The sequence below is a fragment of the Cryptomeria japonica genome, chromosome 10 (genome assembly GCF_030272615.1).
Source record: "Cryptomeria japonica chromosome 10, Sugi_1.0, whole genome shotgun sequence".
NCBI classification, from domain to species: Eukaryota; Viridiplantae; Streptophyta; class Pinopsida; order Cupressales; family Cupressaceae; genus Cryptomeria; species Cryptomeria japonica.
In genome coordinates, this window is record NC_081414.1 from 804,033,195 (window position 1) to 804,050,047 (window position 16,853).

The following is a 16,853-nucleotide window of genomic DNA, read 5'->3' on the forward strand; positions in this document are numbered from 1 at the left end:
ATTTAAAGAGTTGATGATTGATATAGAGAAACTTATTCCTTTTAGCAAATGCCTTAGAACTAGGTTGTCTCTTCTTCAACTTAGTTTTTTGATGAAGACTTGTTCTTCTCAAAATATGAGTAGTGGTCATACACGAATGATCAAAGGTTGATATTTTTGTTGATGTTGGATACTTCGTTTGAAAACTCAAGTTTTCTTTATCAAGTAGAGGTTTAGTTTGATTCACCTCCACGACAAAGTGTGTCAAATGATATGGATAAAGTCTCCTGATATGGAAACTTGATTTGACAACTTAAGGATTAAACTAGGTATTTGTTTTGATAGAATCCATTGGATGCTGAAACTTTGATCAATGTTTCTAATACTCCCTAATTTTGCTGGATAAAGTCTGATCTCAAACTAGTTTAAAGATTTCAAAACTCATTCTAAGAGTGTCTTGTTGATTTTGGAAATTTTCTCACTGATGATCGGATTTGAAGTTTTTCTGTTGAGTTTGCTAAAGGACCTAAAAGGGTATTTGAAGCTATTGATTAAATTTTCTCAAAGTACCAAATTTTCTCTCTGTTTTTCCCTAATATGGATCATGGGCTAAGATAGAGACCAGATGCACTAAAGATAGTTCCCGAAGTGCTACAAAATGTTCGCAATGCACTATGCTGCCTTTCCTATGCGCTATTTCAGATTATTTGAAAGTGACTGTGCTAGATGGATTATGCACGATTATGTCCTGAGTACGTGCTAATGTTTGATATGAAAGTGCTATAATATGTCTCAAATGTGATAGGTTGATGCTTGAATGGGCTATAATGATGCTGATAAGTGCTACCAGAAATTTCACCAGTATGATATTGATTGTATGCTAAGTTTAGTGATGAAAGTGCTATGTTTTAGTGCAAATGCGCTATTAAATGTTTGCTATGCTCTAGGATGTTGCTCCTATGTGCTATCTATTCTGATTTCTTTGTTTTTGCTATGTTGAAAAATAACACTTATGATTTTGATGGATGATTTTATGAAAAATAATGACTTGAAGACATGACACATAGAATAAATAACAACTTTGTTTATGCTAAACAAGTAGTTTATGTTCTTTTGAGGATTTGTTCAAATCCTTGATGTTTTCACTGGTTTGGATAACAATAAGATAGATCAAGAAAACTCTTTATTCAAGGGTCATCAATAATATCATAGCCCACTAGTCTCAATACTCCGTCAACTCAAACAACCTTGTCACCCCTTAGGGGGCACTCATTTTTTTTGCCTTTTGCTAGAAATTAACTCAAAGTGAATTGGTTCACAATTCTTGGGAGATATATGGTGAGTGATCTTGGGGGCGGATTCTCCCTCACCCTTGCAATATGATATTGTGAATGTTTGGTGACTGACTCGGTTCAAAGTTTCTAATGTTAAGGTTTTTAATCAGGCTTTCATTTGGTCTTCAATGATAAACTCCTTCGGGAGGCTTCCCAACCTTTAGAACAAAGGCTTTACGTATCTTAAAGATACTAGGGGAAGACTAATCACTGAGAAAAATCATTAAAGGGGAATTTTGTCAGCCTCCACTTTTGATAATAGTGGGTTGGAACACTTGGCGATAAAGACGTTTCCCACTTAGGTCATTCCCCTCTCACCGACCATTAATGGCGCCCTAAGGGCAACTTGGGAGGGCAGGCCTTCTAAAGGATTTAAATGCTTGAAGTAAAATAAAGCAGAATAGTGGTTTGGCTTTTTGGTCACCCAATTAAGGGGAGAGCATATACCTTCCACTTTCAAGATAAGGCAAACAATATTCTTTTTAGCCTTTAAGACAATGATTTGCTAAAGTCTATTTGGAGATGTTGCTCCAACAACAATGGTGTTCTTTTTAACTTTTCATAGCAAAATGTGTGTTTCAAAACCTTGAAAAGCAAACCTGGTCAACAAAGTAAATCATGAATTTGGTCAACAAAATGAAAATCATGCAATCAATCCTCAATAAAGCTCTTTTTGCCTTGTACAAAAACAATAAAAGTGAGATTCTTTTTAACCTTTCCAAATGAATGTTTGTTTGTAGTTCTTTTTAACCCTTTTTGCAAAAATGAAAGTGAGGTTTTATTTTAAGCACCAAAGGAGTAATGAAGTTCTTTTTAACTTAACACCAAAAGAAAATGGGATCTTTTTTAACTTTGCAAAAAAGAAGTTTGTTTGTAGTTCTTTTTAACCCTTTTTTGCAAAAATGAAAGTGAGGTTTTATTTTAAGCACCAAAGGAGTAATGATGTTCTTTTTAACCAACAGGAAATAAACTCTTTTTAAACTAACTTGGAAAAGCTAGAAGTAAAAATAATCAAATGCCTAAATATAACTCCTCCCATTTGCAAACAATGATTAGTAACCTCCATTAACAAGCCTAACTTTCACTTCTGTTACAAATTGTTCCTTCTTTCTGTTAGAGTCATGCGTCAGACTTCTGCATAAATGCATTGCAAAAAGGTATAAATATGCTAAATAAATACTCCTACACATTACACTGATTACCAAAAGCACTACACTGATATCTTGACATGCAAGAAAGAAACTAAAAGTGTTAGGCTCTAACAGTAAGCTCCAAAGCGCTAAAAAATGGTTCCTATGCGCTAAACAATGCGATGAATGCGCTACTATTTTCTATGGATGCACTAAAGAAAGTTCCTGATGCACTAAAATGGTATTCCAGCATGCTTGCAATCTTTGTCCTACACCAAAAATGATATGATTTATGGGGATGAGCCCCACGGTGGGTGCTAGAAATGTATGCGGGGAAATTGGTCGACAGAAACAAAAAGGTCGGTTCAAAAGACCCACACACCAATGAGACTCTTGGTGAAAGTATAGGAACTATTTGAAATAGTTCAACTTCCCAAGGGGTCTCCCATTGTTCTCTATCTCACAGAATCCCTAAAGTCAATGTTTTTGCTCTCAGATCACTGAGCAAAGTGACTTAGGAATGACAACTCCAAGAATGAGTGATGTTTGATTTATATGCATGAATGCACTCTAAGATGTATGATATTGAATCTATGATGATTAAGCTAGCATAAAGATGATGATAAGATTAGCAAATTATCCTATCAATGATATACTAGTCTAACATGAATATTCTATGATATATTAAAATGCTTCTAAATGCTATTATGATGATTTAACAAAGAGAGGCTAAATACTTAGTAATTAGACTATGATGTCGATGCATGAAATATTATCGATTGAGCAAAAATGACTATAAGTTTTATGCACAAAGACTTGATTGTGAAAATGAAGAATGAGAGCTCTATTTATAGGGAAAACAAGGCAATAGATGGTCAAGATTGAATAATCTTAACAAGGGCCAAGATGGAAAGTTAATCAGTCTATGTTCACAATTCTCACCAATGAAATTGTGATAATTGTCAACAAGAGGTTTCTTGAGAGGAGATGAAAGAATCATTAAATGCTTGAGAAGACATGAAGATTACCTTAGGAGGTAAGGGTTAAGGTTAGGTTAGAGTTATCCATTGGATAAAGCTTTTTCCAAGGGGCAAACTCTTGTGCAAGGGCTGAAGGGATAACCAAGGTTAAAGCTATGAATGCTTGATGAGACTCTTGGGTTAGATGAGGGTTGAGTTAGAGAGAAAGTCTCTAATCATGCAAGAAGGTTGAGTTAACCATTAATGGTTATCTAAGAGCCTTAAATGGTTTGGAAGCCTTTGAGGTTTAACTTGTTGAGGACATAAAGCCTTTAATGGTTATTGAAGACGTTGGAGGCTTTGAGAAGTGACTTCTCTTTGCTTAGGAATGTGACAATAATTAGGAGATGAATTAGGCTAAATTGGAAGTGATTAGAAGAATCTAGAAGGGGTTTAGGAGGCAAGTGGGAGATGTAGGAAAATGCAAGTGGATGGAGGAGGATTTTAATTAAAATAAAATTGCTCTATTTCAACAAAATAGATGCAACTTGCATAAATAAAAGTGAGAGACTTAAATAAATAAATTAGATTTATTTAAATGCAAAGGAGATTTTAATTAAATGTAGATTTAATTAAAAAGGAAGAAAGGGGAATTAATTATATAGAGTGATTTATTTAATTAAAGGCTATAAAAGGTTTAGGTGAAGTTAATTAAATAAATTGAGTAATTCATTTAATCAAATAGATGAATATGGAGAAATTAATTAAATAGAATTTAATTAATAGGAGGAATAGAGTTAAAATAAACATTGAATATTCATTTTAAGAAAGTGGTCAGATTTATACGTCTATAGAAACAACTGAGGCATAAATGGTGAATGATAGAGAAAGACCAAAAAACAAGTTGCAGGTCGCTAAATAAAAAAAGAATGTACATATGTTATCAGAAATGGAGGTGGTGTTTGATCTATTGAAGATCATCAATCGAGGAGCGGAGATCCGATTAGATTTGATACGAATTTACACAATAGAGAAAAACCCTAATGTGCCCTATTTGAATGTAGGTTTTGGCAGGAACATTCAAGTATAAAAATATAGACTAAAGACTTAAGTCACTGATTCTTGATATCAATGAAAAGAAAGTAATTGAGAGAGAAGAGAGTGATCAAAGAGAAGATCAAAAGAATCTGAGTGTTGGAGCTGTTTGACATAAAGGTTGAACCGGTAGAAGGATTATCAGAGGTTTTACTTGTAAGATTAGAGCAACCGGAAAGCTGCCAAAGAGAACTACAACTGTGTGAACCAGCAAGGGAGATTTAGGAAGAAAGTTGCAGAAGGTGAAGGAGATAAGAGAGTGTACCAGTGAAGGGTATGCAAGATACAATCATGGCTAAAAAGGTATAAACAAAGAACATAAAACTAGCAAAGAGCTGAGCAAGGGAGAACTGGTTGAGAAGGGTTAAACTAGTGAAGTATTTTGATTGCAAGAGTTACAAAACTCATTTGTAACAAGACTACAGCTATTGTATTAATCTGATCTCTTGTATATCATTGATTTGGAGCTTAGTGGAGGGGTTGGTGCTCCTTGTGTTGGTGCCCTAAACTTTGCAATGAGTGTTTACTATGAGGCTGGATTGGAGTAGTAGTCTCCAGCAACATTTCTCACTGAGATTTTTCCCACATTGGGTTTTCCTCATATATATGGTATTATGTGTTGAGTATCCTTGTGTGTTTGCATTTGATCACTTTCTTTAGCTCACCGGTATATCCTCCTTCTGTCTGATTTGCTAACCGATACCAAGAGTTAGGTTAAAAAGGTTTAGAATATTGGGAACCACTGATTCACCCCCCTTTGTGTGGTACATTGTGTTCAACAATTGGTATTAGAGCATAGGTTCCCAGTCAGATAAGCTTTCTCTAGCTTGGGTAGATTCTGGTCTTAGAATACAATGGCAAGAAATGAGTCCTCCTCTTCTAAAGTTCCCATGTTTGATGGAACCAACTATGCATTTTGGTGCAGAAGAATGGAAACATATCTTTCCTCTCTAGGATTTGATGTTTGGATATTTGTAAAGAATGGATAGAATGTCCCTAGTGTTCCTCCCACTAACCCAGATTATAAGAAGGAGTATGAGAACAATGCAAAGGCTAAACATGCTATTCTCAATGGGCTGTTAGATAATGAGTTTGTCAAGGTCATGCACTGCTCATCTGCCAAAGAGATGGGATAAATTGCAGAGATTATTTGAAGGAGATGCCAAAGTTAAAGAGGCCAAGCTGCAATCACTAAGAGGTTAGCTTGAAGGCTTGAAGATGAAAGATGAAGAAAATATTGCAAACTACCTTCATAGAGTAGATGAAACTGTGAACACCATCAAAGGACTTGGAGAGGAAATTGTTGATGAAATTATTGTCAAGAAGGTTCTTAGATCACTCACATCTAAGTATGATACTAAGGTCTCTACTATAGAGGAAGACAAGGATTTGAAAACCATGACAATAGATGAGGTTTTTGTCCCCTTAATTTCTTATGAGATGAGGACAACTAGAGAAGGATCTTCAAGGAAAGAGGTTGCTTTCAATTCCACCAAAAAGGGCAAGGAAGAAGTTTCTCATAAAAGATCTAGTGGAGACTCGAATGCTGAGGTAGAAAACTTTTTTAGAAATATCAAGAAAGGATCCAGTAAGTATAAAGGAAAGTTGCCACTCAAATATTTCAACTGTGGTAAAATAGGACACTTTGCTACAAAATGTCCCTACAGTGAAATTGGTAGAGATGAGCAAAGGAGCTCTGGTAGACCTTTTGATAAAGACAAAGAGAAGAAAGTTTACCATCAAGGAAGAAGAAGGTACTAGAAGCAGAATAGCCTTTATACCATTGAGGATGATGCCAAAAATAAAGAGAGTGCATCAAAAGATGATTGCCATGAGGATGAAAGAGAAGTTAATCTCTTTATGGCACTAGATGAACTAGTTGTTGAAGATGAGGAAGATGAAGAAATTGAAAATGAAGTGGATATAGAAGGCGAGCTCATAAGTTCTCTTGAGGAGTTAAGTAAGACAACAAGAGAACTCAAGAAAGTCAAGCTTGCTGCAACAGAAGAACAAGATCTCTCGAAGCAATCCCCCGATGAGTCCAATCAAGTGATTTCTGACTTGAAACTCCAGTTGGAAGAAGCTAAGAGGATATGTGAAGTTACATCCTCTGATTTGATGAAGAAGGAGAAGGTGCATCAAAATCTGGAAGAAGATATTGTCAAGCTCAGAAAGGAGCTTGAAAAGAGTAAGAATGAACTGAAAATAAGGAGCAAGTATGAGGGCAACACTAAAGCTTTGGACAAGATGCTAAATAATCAAAAGCATTCAAAAGATACCGACGGCTTGGGATTTGAAGGAGGACAAAGTTCCAACAACAAAGACACATTTGGTAAGGAGATATAGTTCACCTCTTCAAGTGAAAGTAAAGAGAAGCAAATCTTTACAGTCAACAAAGATACCAACAAGAAGACCTATGCCGAGGCTACAAGAAATAGGTCTCTGAATTGGTATGGTCAAAACCAAAAGGCTCACACATCATACTGGTATGCAAATCATAAAAGAAAGCCCAAGGTAGATAGTGAAGGATTCTCCAGAATCAACAACATGAGAGGAAGACATCCAGTGAGACAAAGGTTTACCGGTTCAAAGCAACAGGACTGGTATGTATCGAATTTCCATGGTTATTTCTATCAGTACATAGAGTTGCGGATTGTAGACTGATGAATAAGCTCCCTGTTAGTTTTGAAAGTAGAAACTCTTTTGCTGCACTCCGGGGTATGGATGTTGTTTTTTATTAGTGTAATAGATTTGGTCATAGGAGTTTTGAATGTAGAAGTCAACCGATGTCCTATAATAGTTTTAAAGATTCATCTTTTAATGTCAATATGAAATGCTATAACTGTCAAGAGTTTGGACATATTGCAAAGCATTGCAAGCACAAGAAAATCAAGCAGCAGATAGCTCCTGATCAGAAACTGGTAGTTAAACCAGAACAAGAAGTTGCAATAGACAAAAAGAAAGAAGACAAACCAACTTGGGCTGAGAAAGACAATAACAAAGCAGAATCAAGTCTGATTGTGTAGACTGCCCTACACGCAGAAAGAAAAAAACTTGTGGGTTGTAGACAGTGGTTGTTCCAACCACATGACCGGTGATAAAAATAAATTTATCAAGCTTGAAGATTGGAATGGACGCTCACTAAGATTTGGAGATAACTCCTCCATCAAGATAAAAGGAAAACGTACTTTGAATATAGATGGAAAATTGAAGGCACATCACGTGTATTTCGTAGAAGGTCTAAAACACAATTTGCTAAGTGTGAGTCATATGTGTGATAAAGGGTACAAATTCATTTTTGATTCTTCCAGTTGCTAGATAAGAAAAGAGGGTACTAGTTAGATTGTAGCAGAAGGCAAAATTACTGATGGAAACGTGTACAATCTAAAGGAATTCTTTGAGTCCCAACGCATGATGGGACAAGTGTTGGCATTCTACACTCTAGTGAGAAATGATGGCGTTGTCATTGATGGCAACCTACCGGAAACCTTCAAGCAACCACCTGGCATTCATCTAGTAAACCATCGGCAGGCATCGACATCAACAAACACTTCACCGACAACGACAACAATGTATACCGGCACCCCAGCCGACAGGAATAAATTTTTGTTTATTGTATTTAATTGTAAATATCTTTTGTAAAGCCTACATGGCATATTGTAATTGTTGGTGTAAATAATTATTCATCATGGATATTATTACACTTACTTAAGTTTACTTAGGATAATGCATTTCATAGTAGTTTGGATATGAGACACTTGGGTGTTTGTGTCACATTGGGATAGTGTGTGTAGGAGAAATTCCACCTCTTATGGTGTTGATCTTGTTATTACACTATCATATCCACTTATTGTGGAGTGATAATTCCACCTTCGGTGGGTGATCCACCCCATGTGGAATATTATATTATTTCTCCTACCTACCCACACCTATTTCCTACCTACCCTTGTTTCCTATTGAGCCACATGTCATATTTGTGTGCTCATACATATCCCTAGCCTTGCCTATATAAGCAGGCTCATCTACATTGTATGTAACAACAATTATTGATCATTTTCTATTGATGAGAATACAGTTTATTCTTGTCCCATATTATGTCTCTATCTTGTACATTTCATTGACCTCTTGATCTTGGCAAAATCCAACATGGTATCAGAGCTATTGGAGTCTCATTGATTCGTCTTGAAGAGGCATTATTGTGACGTCAAGAGGCAGATCTGAGGAGCATCATCATTTGGAGGCGTCCTAGACCAGATCTGACCTCTCCATTGCGTCCGGAAGGCCATTTCCATGAATTTTGGTTATAAAGTTGGCCTATTTTGGTGAGAAAATTTTTTTCTCCATTTTTGCCTATATCGTACGGATTTCAAAAAAAATTTTAATATTCGCAAAATTTTTTTTCCTTTTTGCTGAAAATTGTTTGAAAAATTGAAAAAAAAAAAAAAATTGAAAATTTCGATCAAAAAATCAAAAAAATTGAAAAGCAAATTAAAAAAAAATCAAAAAATTGGTTTTTGGGGGGTCCGCAGACCCCCCCTCCGTGCCGATTGTACCGCAGGTTGCAGGTTTTTGTCTCAGACGTACCTGTCTGCCGGCCGACTGTACCCGCACTGCACCCACGATCCCGTACTCTGTCCATACCTGACAGCGCCTCCCATGCCGTGCGCCGTCGCTCGCCCGCAGACCGAAGACAGCCTGTCGTCCTCCGTGCCGTGGTCCTCAGCCTCCCGCAGCACGCAGCGGCTCCTCCCGCCGGCGGCTCCTTGTCCCGCCACCTCCCGCAGGTCCCTCGGCCTCCGCACGATCCAGCAGCATCACCTTGGCTCCGTTGCGCATCCCTCCGCCCAGCAGCGACCTCCCTGGGCACCGACACTGCTACCTCCGCTCCCGGTTCTCCGCCCGCAGGTTCTCTGCCAACACGTCAGCCACGTGGACAAAGACTGGAGGACCGCACCCGCCACGTGGCAGGCGGCCACTGGCCCGCGGATAAACCCATCCGTATGGACACCCAGTCAACTCTTCCGTACAGTGCCACGCAGGAAACCGTACGCCACATCAGCCATGCACAGTCAGCGTTTCCGTACAATACGGAACATACAGTCAGCACGCCACGTAATCCGTCCGTACAGTACGGACGTCCAGTCAACAGAGCGAAGTTTTGGCGATGGTCATACGACCGTCAAATTTAACACAATGTTTTGCTGACATCAGCGCCACATCAGTAGGGTTTGAAAATTTTTGGACCCCCTCTCATTTGCATTTTTGATTTTGCAGTTCAACTTCAAATGGCCATAACTTGCTCATTTTTGCTCCTTTTTTGGTGCAATTTTTTTTGAAATGGGCTAGAATTTCGTGCTCTCCGCAGTGGTGAAAGAATTTTTTGATTTTGATGCACGGATTTTTCAGAAAATTCAGTTTTTGGTGACTGTCCCTGAGTAATCCCAGTTTTTGCAACTTCAGAGGCTTCGTTTGGGGTCATCCGACCTCCTTTTTAGGTGCCGTTTTTTTTGAAAGTGCGTATTTTTTCATCTACTTTCACATGATGCTATCAGATTGATGTCATTGTAAGTAGAAATTGTACTTTCAGATCTTGGCCATTTTTGGCTCTCTTGGTACTTGTATATTTGCTTGAATCTCAGTTAGATTCATTGCACTATTGATTGAAGTCTCTTGTATCTCATTTGAGAAGTTGTAAAGTTTGCATCATAAGCCCACTTTGCCTTGTTTTGCAAGTGGCTCATTGTAATCGCACTAAGTATAAAGTGCCAAAATCATCACTTTAGGGGGGGTACTTTGATTGATTGAATTTGGGGGGGTGTCTCTTGTGCTCTTGTGCTCTTGTGTTCTTTCCTTTTTTCTGCTATGGGTTCTTCTAAGTTTCCTCTCTTAACTCCACATAATTATGCTACTTGGAAAATTGATGCATGGAGTAAACTTATGGAAAAAGGACTCACTCATTACATTGATGGAACTATTGTTGCTCCAGCTGATCCTAAGGCTGATCCAGTTGGTCACTTAGATTGGCTCACTAAAAATATCATGGCAATTGGTACCTTAAGAAAGTATGTATCAAAAGATCTCATTTTTCATATTGAGAAATGTACTCTAATCAAGGATGCTTGGCAAAAGTTTCAAGACTTGTATGGTCAAGTTGATGAGATTAGGAGATATCAAATTGATAGTGATCTCACCATGTTAGATCCCAAGAACTTTGATACTATACAAGATTATGTCACTAAGGCAAATGAGTTGAGGGCACAACTCAAAGATTGTGGCATTGATAAAAAGGATACTCAATTGATATTCAACTTGATAGGGAAGCTTCCACAAGAATATGCAGCATTTGTTTCTAGTTTCCAAACTCATAGGATGACAATGGGTTCAAGCTACAAAATGCCTACATTTGATGCTTTCAATGAAATGTTGATGATGGAACAAACTAAGTTGATAAGCATGGGCATTCTTAAGGCTTCTTCTAAGTCTCAAGCATTAGTGGCAAATCAAGGGAACAAAGGAAATCAAGGAAAGGACAACTCAAACAAGAAGAAATGGCAATCAAAGCCTAAGGAAAAAGCACAATCTTCTCCACAACAAGGAGATTCATCCTCTTCCAAGAGGGATAATTCACCAAAGAGAGAGAGACCTACTTGTGCTTATTGTAAAAAGATTGGTCATGAGGAACATCATTGCCATACTATGAAGATTGATGAGCTCACACATATCATCAAAAAGCATAACATTGATTAGCCTAAAGTCTACAAGAAGGATGATTCATCAACTTCCACTTTCTCACATACAAAAGGAAAAGGGCAAGCATTCATGGCTTCTACAAGTGGAAAGACTCACTCTTTTGGAACAAGAAAAGGAAAAGCTCTATGTGCTACAACAAATCATACTTCAGAGAGATGGCTTCTAGATTCAGGGGCTTCTCATCATATGGCATCTTCACAGTCTATGTTCTCTACATTTGAGCCTTGCACCATGCCTCAGATTTTGATGGGCAATCATACATACATGGATGTGATTGGGAAAGGATCTATTGACATTGGGGATAACTCCTTCAATGATGTGTTGTGTGTACCCCACTTGACGAACAATCTCCTTTCTATCTATCAAATCACACATGGTGCAACTAAGAGAGTTGTGGAGTTCACACCTGACTCAGTTTTCATTAGAGACATGGAGACTAGAGCTATCATTGCAACTGGGGTGGTTGATCATGCATCTCGGTTATACACCTTTTTAGATTTTGTTGATGATGATGATTTCACATTTGATGATTCTACACATGTTGATCACACTTATTGTGATGATTCAGATTTTGAGGAGAACTTTGGACACTTGAACATGGGGATTGTCACATGTAACCCCGTTCTTGAGTCTTGTATTTCATCTTCTCATATTGATATCACATCACCTATTGCACCTGATGATGCCGATAGTGCGACAGTTTTGCCTTCATGTGATTCAGTGCAGCAGGATATACATTGTCTTCCAGCTTCAGATTCATGGGATGATTACATGACAGATATTGCAGGTTTGTTTGTGGAATCCTACATTGCAGATTTGGGAGACATCATTGATGACATACATCTTCTCTTTGATGAAGATGATCCTTCTTCGATTGTTGCGAGGGCACACTCTAACCCTCTTGTTCATTCTCTACATGATCATTCTTTCGAGGTTGACATGATTGTGGATACTTATGTACAGCAGTTGGAGGAGGTCTCTTTATGCTTTGAGGAGACACATGAGTCTTTGGACATTGTTCTTCATCCATCTCCACTAGATCTTGGAGTGCCTTTTTCAGCAGTGTGGCACAGTTTACCACCTTTGGAAGGGGTATCTTTCAGCATCGACATGGGGACACTTGAGCAATTTTCAGAGATTCCTTTCATCATGAGTTTTCTTCATACATCTTCCCTTCATGATTGGGGAGACTTCATGGATACACCTTTGGTTTTGTTTCTTCCTAAGGGGAGGAATGTTGTTCGACGTTCGTGGAGCAGTTTCTTCATACATCGAGCTTCTATCATTGGTGCAGATTCTTCATTGAGGGAGGATCACAGTTTGACTTCTCTTCTTCTCTCATATGGGGGGGACTTTTTCCTCACATGGGGTTTTGTTCCTCACATTCTTCTTTGAGAATTCTCTTGTATAGCTTTCATCTCTCTTTTGGGGGAGGGTTTTTTCCCATTGGGTTTTTCTCTCTTTCCCCACTTTGTGAGAGATTTCATTGCATTGGTTTGCATGCATTTGCATTTGTGCATGGGTACCTAACATGGCCTCGTAGCTGGGACCCATCTTGCATTGCTTAGTTGCATTGTAGACTTAAGTGCATTCCCCTAAGTTGCACTTAAGGGGGGGTGTTGGTGTAAATAATTATTCATCATGGATATTATTACACTTACTTAAGTTTACTTAGGATAATGCATTTCATAGTAGTTTGGATATGAGACACTTGGGTGTTTGTGTCACATTGGGATAGTGTGTGTAGGAGAAATTCCACCTCTTATGGTGTTGATCTTGTTATTACACTATCATATCCACTTATTGTGGAGTGATAATTCCACCTTCGGTGGGTGATCCACCTCATGTGGAATATTATATTATTTCTCCTACCTACCCACACCTATTTCCTACCTACCCTTGTTTCTTATTGAGCCACATGTCATATTTGTGTGCTCATACATATCCCTAGCCTTGCCTATATAAGCAAGCTCATCTACATTGTATGTAACAACAATTATTGATCATTTTCTATTGATGAGAATACAGTTTATTCTTGTCCCATATTATGTCTCTATCTTGTACATTTCATTGACCTCTTGATCTTGGCAAAATCCAACAGTAATAGACTCATATATGTATGAGATCTTGTAAATCATTTTGTAATGATGGACATATGACGGATATGGTAGAAGTGATGAGTGAATATTAAGGCAAATTTTGTATAAGGTTTGTGGTTATATTATGAGCTTAAACCGGTACTGAACTTGGCATATTAGATGTTGAATTGTAGTAGTACATTATATTGGATTTTCATAATCCATTTTGTAAGTCAGTGAGACTTCCATTTTGTATATTGAGCAGTGAGCTCTAGGCAGTTGGCCATTGTAAGCAATATCCATTCATTGGCCAGTGAGTGAATATTGTGGGTCAAAAATCCCACCAAGGTTTTTCCCACACCGGGTTTCCTTGTTAAACATCTTGTGTTATGGTGTGTTTTCTATGTTGTCTTTACTGTTTCTGTTTACTACATTAATTCTTGTTTACTGATACACTATTTTGGAATGCAAAATACTTAATAAGGTCAAATATTCTGTTAACTAGTTAGATATTGATTCACCCCCCCTCTCAGTATCTTTGGGACTATCATCAATCCTAACAACAAGTGGATGAGAGCTAGTTGTGGCATAGGAGGTTAGGCCACATAAATTTTGATAATCTAGTTGTAGTGAGCAAAAAGGGGTTTGTAAGAAATATACCACCAATATTCAAACCAGTAAGCACATTTTGTGATGAATGTGTAAGAGGAAAGAAAACTAAGGTGAGCTTCAAGACTAAGGAACATAACACCTCAAGACCACTTGAGCTGGTACATATAGATTTGTGTGGTCCAACTAGGACAAGAGCTCTTGCCGGTGAGAGATAATTTATGCACTTCATTGGTGACTATTCAAGAATGACATGGGTCACTTTCCTACATGATAAATAAAAAGCATTTGACAAATTCAAGATTTTCTAGAAGATGGTAGAGAAGAAAAGTGGATGCAAATTGAAATACCTAAGATCAGACCGGGGTGGTGAGTCCACACCAAATGAGTTTGAGGACTACTGTGAAAGACATGGACTCAAAAGACAATATTCAATCCCCAAGACACCACAACAAAATGGTGTGGTAGAAAGGAAGAACATGATAGTCAAGGAGATGAATAGAACTATATTGAATGAGGCAAACTTACTAGATATGTATTGGAAGAAAGCAGTTCATACTGTAGTGTATACTTTGAACCAGGTTCAACTGAGAACAAACAACATGATGACACCTTATGAGTTATGGTATGAACGGAAACCATCAGTCAAGTACTTCAAGGTGTTTGGGAGTAAATGATTCATTAAAAGAGATCAGGATGGCTAGGGTAGCTTTGATTCCAGGAGTGATGGAGGTATTTTCCTTGGTTACTCAACTAACAGTAAGGCCTACAAATGCTACAACAAAAGACTAAGAAGAGTCATTGAGAGTGTGCATGTAAGAGTTGATGAGGATATGCATAAAGGAAGACAAGCACAAGTGAATTGGTATGATGATTCTGGTGATGAAGGTGAAGAAGCTCAGTCGGACAATGAACTAGAAGAAGCATCCAATAAGGTCCCTAACCATTATGTGTAGAAAAACCACTTGGAAGAGCAGATATTGGGTAACAAGAGTGATGGTGTGTAGACTAGAAGAAGACTTTCCCAGAATGATGAACAAGTCAATTTTTGTCTCATGACTGAAATGGAACCTAAGACATTCAATGAGGCCAGCAAAAGTAAAAAATGGATGGATGCAATGGAAGAGGAACTACAACAGATTGAGAAGAATAAGACTTGGGAATTAGTTCCTAGACCGGTTGATAAGAATGTCATTGGCACAAAGTGGGTAAACTGGAAAAAGATGAATGAAGAAGGGAAGATTGTGAGGCACAAAGCAGGGTTAGTGTGAAAAGGATATTCTCAAGTAGAAGGTATTGATTTTGAGGAAACATTTGCACCCGTGGATATACTAGAAGCTATTAGGATGTTTCTTGCTTTCTCTACCTACAAGGGTTATAAAGTTTATCAAATGGATGTCAAATCTGCTTTCCTAAATGGAAATTTAGAAGAGGAAGTCTACATGGAACAATAGGATGGTTTTCTGCTACACGATAATGAAACCTTTGTGTGTTGGTTGAAGAAAGCATTGTAAGGTTTGAAGGAGGCTCTTAGAGCATGGTACTCTAGACTAGATAAGTATCTAAAGGAGCAAGGGTTCATAAAAGGAAGTGTAGACAATAATTTGTATGTTCAAACAAAAGGCAACCACATGATTATTGTGGTTGTGTATGTGGATGACATCATTTTTGGAGGTAACAAGGACACTCTATGCAAGGAGTTTTCTAATCAGATGAAAACATAATTTGAGATGTCCATTCTTGGAGAGCTGTCATTTGTTTTTGGTTTGTGGGTTTCACAACGAGACAAGGGAATTTTTGTCTCTCAAACCAAGTATGCATCGGACATGTTGAAGAAATTCCAAATGGAAGAAAAAAATTGGGAAGTACCCCAATGATGACTAGATGCAAGTTGAGCAAGGATGTGTGTAGGGGAAAACGTGAGACTAAGTATGGAAACCCTAATCCCACTCTCATACACACTCATGGAATATAAAAGAGCCTAGGGAGGTAACACATGTTGGCTATTTCTTATGAGAAAGAGAGAGTCATGGATTACCTCTTAGGTTTTCTATTCCTTTGTTGTAAATGAGAGAGAGGAATAATGCAAAATGCAATCGAACCTAGAAAGCGAGTAAGAAAACAAATCCTAATATGAGAATGCATATCAAAGAACAACGGATACACTACTAAAAAGTATATATTAGAAGGAAAAATTAGAGGTGCACCTGTGTCTAAAATCTGAGTAGAAATGTCTGGGAGTAGGGTGCCACGCCACTATCCTGATTCTACAATTATGGAGCTGCAACTGAGAGGAGGGATTCCGAGACCTATGAATTGTTGTTCTTCCAAGTCCTGCTGACAGAGGGTGGGACTAGGGTGCCACACTCATGTCCTTGATAGGGTTTCTGCACTTATGAAGTTTCTGATTGATGCAGATGCCTATTCTAGACCCGTGTCTGCTTCCAGATTCTTGTTTCTACACCTACAATATGAAAAGGGAAGGTTTGGGGTGGTTATATAGGGTTTTGTTGTAGTCAAACCCCCATGTTGGTTATTTCCACCTCCATGAATAGCCGATAATATACATGCAAGATCCTAAGAATGAAAGTAAACAAACTAGAGAAACCCTAAAGAGTAAACCCTAATTGCTTATAATTGACAAAGTAAATGCTCTTGATCCATTATGAAAAGTGATCTAAAGCATGAATATGAATTAAAATGAATCTTATGCAAAGATCTGAAAATAAAATGAAACCATACCCAACCCTAAGGGAGAGGTACAAGCCAATTGTCAGTTGATGATCTCCTATCATTATTCTACATCTTCAAAAGCCCCCAATTGATAAAATGATGCCTGATGAATGTTTGATGGATGAATGTTGAATGTTGTTGAAGACTTCAAAAGATATACTCGTTCACTGCAAAGAAGGCTTTAAT